Genomic DNA, 9,448 nt, shown 5'->3' on the forward strand with positions numbered 1-9,448 from the left:
TCAACCATGCCATCCTCGGTTTCTCTCTCATCAAGAACTTTGCCACCGATGCCTCCTCCAATTACGGGAGCACCAAGGTCCACCGCGGCTGGAAACAAGACACAAATTCCAGTCTTCCAGAGCTCAAAAGCCACTGTTGCCACTTCGGTGGTCAAATCTAACAATGATGTTTCTGCAATGTTTTCACAGGTTAAGGCATACATGGAGCAGCAGAACAAAACCAACCAGATGATCCTACGTGAAATTGAAGATCTCAAGAAAAGAAAGAGGCCAGCGGAGGATCAGACTCCCTTGACGCCTAGGGTGCTGGATTTCACTACACCAGGATCCGTGGCTCAACATACTCAAGGATCCTCGATCCTTCAGCAAGGATCATCTATCCTTCAATAGGGGTCCATGGGTCAACAAACTCAAGGATCCTCGTTCGTTCAGCCAGGATCATTTATCCTTCAACAAGGGTGTCAGCAAACTCAAGCATCCTCGTTCCTTCAACAAGGATCATCCATCCTTCAACCAGGATCCTCTGGGTTGTATCCTCAAGGATCCTTCGGCTCCCAACCTCAAGGATCCTTCTGGCAGAATCAAGGATCCTCAGGAATTCAACATCAACGATCCTCCGAGGTCCATGAAGGAGATATAATCCCCATGCAGACCATTGCCTCTAATGGACCTGCTACTGTAGCAGATGCCTCTTATCTTAACTACACTTATGGGATGCCAACGTTAAACCAACCAAGAGGTAACACCTATAATCACATATCCTCAGACACTAACCTTGGCTCTATGCAGGATAGAAGTATCAATCAGGCTATGGCTAGGGAACTTCAGAAGCTTAAGGATATGATATCTAGCGTGCCAGGAGTGGTCCGTCCAATTCTGAAATACCAGAAGGGAGCCACAATTTATCCAGATTTGCTCCACCTATCTGTGATGCTGAAATCCCGAAGCGGTTCCAGACTCCGAATATGAAGATGTAGGCCCCCCCGGGGCGTCGCTGATCGATACGAGATCCGCACGAGGTCTAGGAGTGCGGAATCCTCCTAGACTCGTTTATTGGTGTAAAGATGAAGAACACAAACACGTACACGAACAAATACACGAACAAATACAAGAACGGGATAAACAAATCTGCAGATTCTTTATAATAATAATTAAAACACGTTACATACCGTAACCAAACAGAAAACACGACTGACCCGAGGTGAGCTCTACCTCGGGTCGTCTCACACGACTCTCCTTGTCTCTTACTCTCTCTAAACAAACAAACTGCTCAAAACACACACTAATTTCTGGATTACTGGATACTTCACCTAAACAAGACACACGTATATATATATAAACTTCAGTAGGCGTCAGTAGGCGAAGTTGTTCATAACTTCGCCTATGGCGAAGTTGTGATAACTTCGCCTAAGGTGAAGTTGTCCTAACTTCGCCGTTGGCGAAGTTGTTCTAACTTCGCCTAAGGCGAAGTTGTTCTAACTTCACCTATGGCGTCTCCGCTGGTCTGAATTGCATAGCGACGGTCACAAAATGTACCAACAGTCTCCCCTTTGACCGTTGCTCTCAATTCTAACAAACACGAAAGATCATTTGTTACAAAAACATGCACCAACAGACTCCCTCTTAACTAATGATCTTCTGTTTGCCCTTCAACCAGCCGTGTCTGAAACTGTCATGTAGCTTCACAAATCTACCAATCACCCAGCGTCTTCCATATCAGATCTCCCCTTCAGTGTAAGCTTCTCCGACTATATAGGTTGAGGTCTTTGAAATGCATGCATCCTCGTGCCAATAGATCATCTCAACCAATCACGTGAGTCCATCTGACTTCACCAACACGTGAAGTTGGGCTTCCTCCACAACTTCACCAACTCGTCGGCATACGATAAGGTTTAATCTTCAACTACTCAACATCAAGTGATCAATTTCATCACAAAACCACCTTGACAGAATCTAACACATGACCATTAATTAATCCGAAGCATCTTCAATCACCAGGGATAACGATCAAGAACATAAACACTTTAGTTCCCGATTAAATCCAACTTGTTCCAGAATTTTCACTCTAATAAATAAGCATCACGTTTCAGGATCCAATTCTCGAACGCCTTGAAAATAACATAAATAATATGCTCTGACCGCAATCCAGTAATAACAAAAACCTTCAGTTCAATTTGACTTTCTTCAGTTGGTCAACCTCGAACAACAACAATTTCATTGCCCACAAACACCCAAATATGTGTCAATATCCAGTTTCAATCAATATCCCATTCACAAACTCAACTCCATATCCAAAGTTGACACGTATTTGTTCACACGCAAGACCCAGAGATAACAAGTTTCACTCGTTGACGGAACAACATCTTCGGTCTCACAATAATCGTGTACACCTGGCCATACAGACGAAAACACCAAAATACTCTTTTTTTTTTTCGTTAACTTCGCCTAAAGTTAACTTCGTCTGTCCATAACTTCGCCTGGCTATAACTTCGCCTGGCTATAACTTCGCCTAAAGTCAACTTCGCCTGTTCATAACTTCGCCATACCTTATATCTTCGCTGAAACCCTACGAACAGTGACGGCAACTTCGCCTGATGAACAATAACTTCGCATGCGGCGCTGTTCGGCCAGAAACGCACAGAAACGTGCCAGAAACACCAAAACGCAGATCTCGAACCATAGCATAAGAGCCAAAGGCTCTGATACCACATGTAGGTCCCCCCCCGGGGCGTCGCTGATCGATACGAGATCCGCACGAGGTCTAGGAGTGCGGAATCCTCCTAGACTCGTTTATTGGTGTAAAGATGAAGAACACAAACACGTACACGAACAAATACACGAACAAATACAAGAACGGGATAAACAAATCTGCAGATTCTTTATAATAATAATTAAAACACGTTACATACCGTAACCAAACAGAAAACACGACTTACCCGAGGTGAGCTCTACCTCGGGTCGTCTCACACGACTCTCCTTGTCTCTTACTCTCTCTAAACAAACAAACTGCTCAAAACACACACTAATTTCTGGATTACTGGATACTTCACCTAAACAAGACACACGTATATATATATATAAACTTCAGTAGGCGTCAGTAGGCGAAGTTGTTCATAACTTCGCCTAACTTCGCCATAGGCGAAGTTGTGATAACTTCGCCTAAGGTGAAGTTGTCCTAACTTCGCCGTTGGCGAAGTTGTTCTAACTTCACCTATGGCGTCTCCGCTGGTCTGAATTGCATAGCGACGGTCACAAAATGCACCAACAGTCTCCCCTTTGACCGTTGCTCTCAATTCTAACAAACACGAAAGATCATCTGTTACAAAAACATGCACCAACAGAAGACTTACGACGGGACCACTGATCCTGAAGAACATGTGGCACAATATAGAGAAAAGATGGAGATCAATCCTATTCCGGAGAGACTCAAAGAAGTTTGCCTATGCAAAGGCTTTGGATCCACACTGACAGGATCAGCATTAAAATGGCTGCCAAGTCTTCCTCCCTTTTCAATTACTTCTTTTTCTCACTTAGTTAACTTGTTTAACAGCCAATTTTCCTGTAGTAGAAAATTTGAAAAGTTAACCAGTGACTTATACCGAGTTATCCAACCAAGTGATGAATCCCTTAGGGATTATGTTACGAAGTTTGGAAGGTAAGCCTTGGAAATCCCTAATATTGATATGGCTACGGCTGTTGAAGCCTTCAAGATGGGACTTCAGAGGGGCTCCCCCTTTTATGATGATCTTGTGATGACTCCTTGCAGGTCCCTAGATGAAGTAAGGAACAGGGCTCTCAGATTTATACGGTTAGAAGACGACAAGAGGATCCAGGATCGTCTTGGGGGACAAATGAAACAAGAAACTCCCGAAAAGAATAAAGGATCCTGGAACAGGAACAACAATTCGAAGCCGTACACCAAGTTCAACAATCAGAACGTACGAGCAGTTGAAGAAGAAGACGACGATGAAGACTATCCCTACATCTCCGACTATTGCTTCTCTGTGGACACTCATGGCTTGATCTGTGCCATGAACGATCTGGGAGAAAAAACAAGGTGGCCCCGAAATAATGAGAATACGACCGGATTCAAAGACAAGTCTAAGTGGTGCGCCTTCCACGAAGATTTTGGCCACATGACAGACGAGTGTATCGGCTTAAGGAGGGAAATTGGATACCTCCTGAGCAATGGTCACTTTAAAGAACTCCTGGGAAGGAAAAAAATCCAAGATCCAGGATCCTGAAGACCTTCCACAAAAAGCAACGCCACCACCACCAGATGCTCATGTAATCAACTTCGTCGCCAGAGATTACGACATGTTTCGAACCTCTTGTCCTGCAAAAGTAGAGATTGCAGAAGAATTTAAGTTGGACGATGAAAGAAGACCGCTCATCCCCACTACTCGAGTGACTAATCAGAGAATATTTTTCAATTCAAGGATCCAGGATCCTCATCAGGATAAGCTGGATATGCAAACGGTCAATTTCATCTCCGGAGGATCGGACATATGTGGAACTTCTTTCTCTGCAGCAAAAAGACTTGCCAAAGAAATCAAGATGGATAACGGAGATCGACCAATAGTATCGACCACCTTGACAATAGACAAAAGAATCTTCTTCGATGAGGAAGACGAGCTAAACATTCAGGATCCTCATCACGATGGTTTGATTATTACTTTATTTATTTCTAACCATTATGTACGCAGGATCCTAGTGGACGGTGGCAGCTCGGTCAACATTATCCAGCATGATGTCCTCAAGAAGATGAATATACCGGATTCGGAGATCATTCCTAGAACATCAGTGCTAGTCGGTTTCAGTGGAGAAACCAAGAAGACATTGGGGGACATCAACCTCCCAATCTATATTGAAGGGTTAAATTCATTTCAAAAATTTTGTGTTATTGATAACCTTTCTTGTTGCAATGTTATTTTAGGCACGCCCTGGCTGCATGGAATGAAGGTGGTGGCCTCAACTTACCACCAATGCATCAAATTACCTACTCCGTGGGGAGTTGTGAAGATAGTTGGTGATCAGGGAGAGGCCAAGAACTATTATTCTTCATCGATGAAGCCAACGACCAAGCAAACTATAGCATAGCAATTACAGCAACATCCTAGGGACGTGCTGGAAGCTCGGGAGAAAGACCTTAAAGAAGTATCTATGGACCCCGAGGATCCAGAGATAAAGGTGTTCCTAGGATCCAGTATCCCTAGCAAGATCGAGGAGGATCTCATATCCTTCTTAGGGCGAAGAAGATCTACCTTTACCTTCAAGCATTCTGACATGACAGATATTTCTAAAGAGGTAATCACTCATAAACTCGGCCTTGATTTATCTGTTAAACCCATCCATCAGAAGCGAAGAAAATTCGCTCCTGAAAGGAACAGGATCATACAAGAAGTTGAAAAACTTCTTAAGGCTGGTATGATCAGAGAGGTTAAGTATCCTCGATGGTTAACTAATGTGGTTGTTGTTTCTAAAAATAATGGAAAGTGGAGGGTGTGTGTCGATTTTACTGATTTAAACAAGGCATGCACCAAGGATCCTTTCCCATTACCACATATAGATTCCATGGTGGATGCAACGGCAGGACATGAAATTCTTACCTTTATGGATGCTTCCTCTGGATTCCAGCAAATTCAGATGGAACCATCTGATCAAGAGGATACAACATTCATGACTCCTACCGGCATATACTGTTATACTGCTATGCCGTTTGGACTAAGAAATGCAGGGGCAATATACCAAAGACTAGTCAACTTGATGTTCAAGGATTAGTTGGGCAAGACTATGGAAGTATACATGGATGATATGGTGGTAAAATCAAAGAAAGCTGAGGATCACCTTAGAGACCTCGAGGAAGCATTCAATATCCTCGACCAATATAACATGAAATTGAATCCGTCAAAATGCCACTTTGGTGTTAAGGCTGGAAAGTTTCTAGGATATATGGTGACTAAAAGAGGAATTGAAGCAAGCCCCGAGCAAATTGAAGCCATCCTCAATTTGAAATCTCCTGCAAATGCAAAGGATGTCCAAAGGCTCACGGGAAGAATAGCTGCACTCAATAGGTTCATCTCAAGATCCTCCGAGAAGTGCAAGGACTTCTATGGCATCCTTAGGAAAATAAGAAGTTTGAATGGACGGAAAAGCATGAGGCTGCGCTTACAGCCTTGAAGGATTACTTATCCTCAGCTCCATCAATGAAGCCTGTGGATGGAGAATCCTTATATCTGTATTTAGTTGTCTTGGAAAATGCAGTAAGTGCCGTTTTGGTAAAGGATCATGAAGGTGAACAACATCCCGTTTACTATGTAAGTAAGAGTCTTTTAGATGCAGAAGCCAGGTATTCTCATTTAGAAAAGTTAATTCTTGCACTTATTATGGCTTCTACTAAATTGAGACATTACTTTGAGACTCATACTATTATTTTGAGAACTAATTATCCTGTTAAGAATGTCCTTAGAAAGCCTGAGTTGTCAGGTAGAATGGCCAAGTGGGCTGTGAAACTGAGTGCATATAATATTCAGTACGAGCCAAGAACAGCCATCAAGTCACAAGCACTTGCAGACTTTGTGGCTGATTTCAGTAGCGACATGCAGAAAGAAGCTGACTTGGAGGTCCAACAACTAGAAGAGACTAAGGATCCTTGGATACTCTTCACTGATGGCGCTTCCAATGTAAGAGGAACAGGATTAGGAATCCTACTGAAATCGCCACAGGGGGGGCATATTATCCCAGTCTATAGCCTGTGAGTTCAAAGCAACGAACAACGAGGCAGAGTATGAAGCTTTGATCGCAGGTTTGCAATTAGCAAAGTGCATGAGGATCAGGTATCTTCAAGTATATATAGATTCATTATTGATTGCTAACCACTTTAATGGCTCATATGTTGTTAAAGGTGAAAATCTAATCAAATATCTAGATATTATGAAGGAATTAGCAAAATCCTTCGAATTGTTTAGTATTATACAGGTACCAAGGGAAGAAAATGCCGGGGCAGATGCTTTGGCAAATTTATCCTCATATCTGAAAAATCCAGAAGACATGAAGATTCCAATCATTCATGTTCTCTCACCAGCACTAGGAGAACAAGAAGTTGGGGAGATAACAACTGACATCGTACTTTGGGATCCATCATCCTCAAACAACCAAGGATCATGGATCCTCCCAATCAAAAAATACATTCAAGATGGAGAAATTCCAGCCACAGAGAATTCGAAGTCTTTCAAACTCAAGGTATCACAATACATTTTATTACATGATGTGCTGTATAGGAAATCTCTTGCAGGTCCTTACTTGAGGTGCATCGAGGATCCTGAAATTAAAGAGGTGCTCAAAGATTTTCATGAAGGTGATTGTGGTAATCACACTGGAGGTAGAGCTCTGTTTTCTAGGATTCTAAGAACAGGATACTTCTGGCCAACAATGAAGAGAGATGCCATGGAATACTCAAAGAAATGTGATGCTTGTCAAAGGCATGCAAACATCCTACATCAACCAGCAGAACCTATGTATCCTATATCCTCATCATGGCTTTTCATGAAGTGGGGCATGGATATTGTGGGTAAACTACCTAAGGCACCAGGAGGAAAAGTGTTTATGCTTGCTATGACATACTACTTCTCTAAATGGATTAAAGCAGAAGCATTCGTGCAAGTTCGAGAAAGGGAAGTTATATCCTTTATTAAAAGAAATATTATAACTAGATTTGGTATCCCTTCTTAAATTGTTTGTGATAATGGTTCCCAGTTTATCGGGAAAAGAACCACTAACTTTTGTGACAGTTGGGGCATCAAGATGATTACCTCTACTCCAGTGCATCCTCAAGCTAATGGTCAAGCGGAGTCTAGCAACAAGATAATCATCAACAACTTAAAGAAGAAGCTAGGATCCAAGAAAGGAAAGTGGGCTGAAGAGCTACCTTATGTCCTTTGGGCTGACAGGACAACACCCAAGAATGCAACAGGCCAGACACCCTTCTCATTGGTGTTTGGATCAGAAGCAGTAGTCCCTATAGAAATGGTGGTCCCTACAGCCAGAAAAAGCATCCGTGATCCTAAGGCCAATGAAGAAATCCTTCTTGAAGACTTGGATACCGTTGAAGAACTCAGAGACCTAGCCAAGATCAGAATGGCAGCATATCAACAAAGGGTAGCTGGGGCATACAACAAAAATATAAGGATAAGAAGATTTCAAGAAGGAGATCTAGTCTTGAGGAAAATTTTCCAAAACACAACCAATCCGGCAGATAGGAAACTAGCACCCAAGTGGGAAGATCCTTATTTGATCGAGTCGGAAGCAGGGAAGGGGGCATATCATTTGCTCACCATGGAAGGCAACAGGTTACCAAGAGCATGGAATGCTATCCATCTCGAGAAGTATTTTTTCTAGTCAGGATCTAGTATCCTTCGAAAATCAAGCATCCATCTAGGATCAATGATCCTAAAATTGGTAATATCTATCTGATCACTTATTTATTTCATATTCTTGTTATTAATTTAAGGATAATGTATTCTTAACATTTATCTTTTCCAAGTTTTTAAGTAACAATGCAGATTTCAATAAGAGGTTCAATGTCTAAGAGGTTGGCCACCTCTCCCTCACGCTTAAGGTACATTGCTATTTTCCTTGGCCTAGCCCATGATTAGATATGACCCCCGATGGTAATATCCTCCAAGGTTTAAAGTTTTCACCTTTCTTATAAATTAGAGTTTCTACACTCTCGCCTGGATTGCACGCTATCCAACGTATAGTCCGGGACAGCGGGACCAGTACACGCTTAGTGGCTGACAATTTCGTTGCTTTCGACTATATGAAGGATCCTACGATTTGTGGTAGACGTACCATACCACCGGTTTATAAATTTTTCACGTTATCTCAAGACAAAGGTTTCTAACATTTTCATGTTAGCAAAGGTTTATACCGTTTTCACGTTATCTCACGTTTGGGCTAAATCCCGGTTTGGGCGAGTCCCCAGTTGACATCCGTATTTGGGCTTGTCCCCAGTTTTGGGCTTGTCCCCAGTTTTTGGGCCTGTCCCCAGTTTATTTTTTTGGGCTTGCCCCCATTTTATTGGGTCTAATCCCAGATAATATCATAAGTTATTTGCATCAAGTATCATAAATTAGATTCTGAGGATCACTGAAGGATCAATACTTATGGATTCAAAATCCTTAAATTCAGTTTTATAAGGATTGTAAAAGGATCAATACTTATGGTAACTTAGGTCTAACCAGACCTTACGGTATGATTTCTGTTTATCGGTTTACACTTATTTGATTTCAGTTTATATATTCATAGATATAAGGATTCATTATTTTCAATCTATTTTTATAAGGATTTAAGATCCTGGTTTATTTTTGCAGGGATATTTTATCCTAAAATCTTTTTACTAAAGAATATTATTTCTTAAAACTTTCAATGAGACTTAAGCTATATCAAA

This window comes from Bidens hawaiensis, unplaced genomic scaffold, assembly GCF_021521415.1.
Source record: "Bidens hawaiensis isolate Kalapana, Puna unplaced genomic scaffold, B.hawaiensis_p1.1 tig00003115_1, whole genome shotgun sequence".
NCBI lineage: Eukaryota > Viridiplantae > Streptophyta > Magnoliopsida > Asterales > Asteraceae > Bidens > Bidens hawaiensis.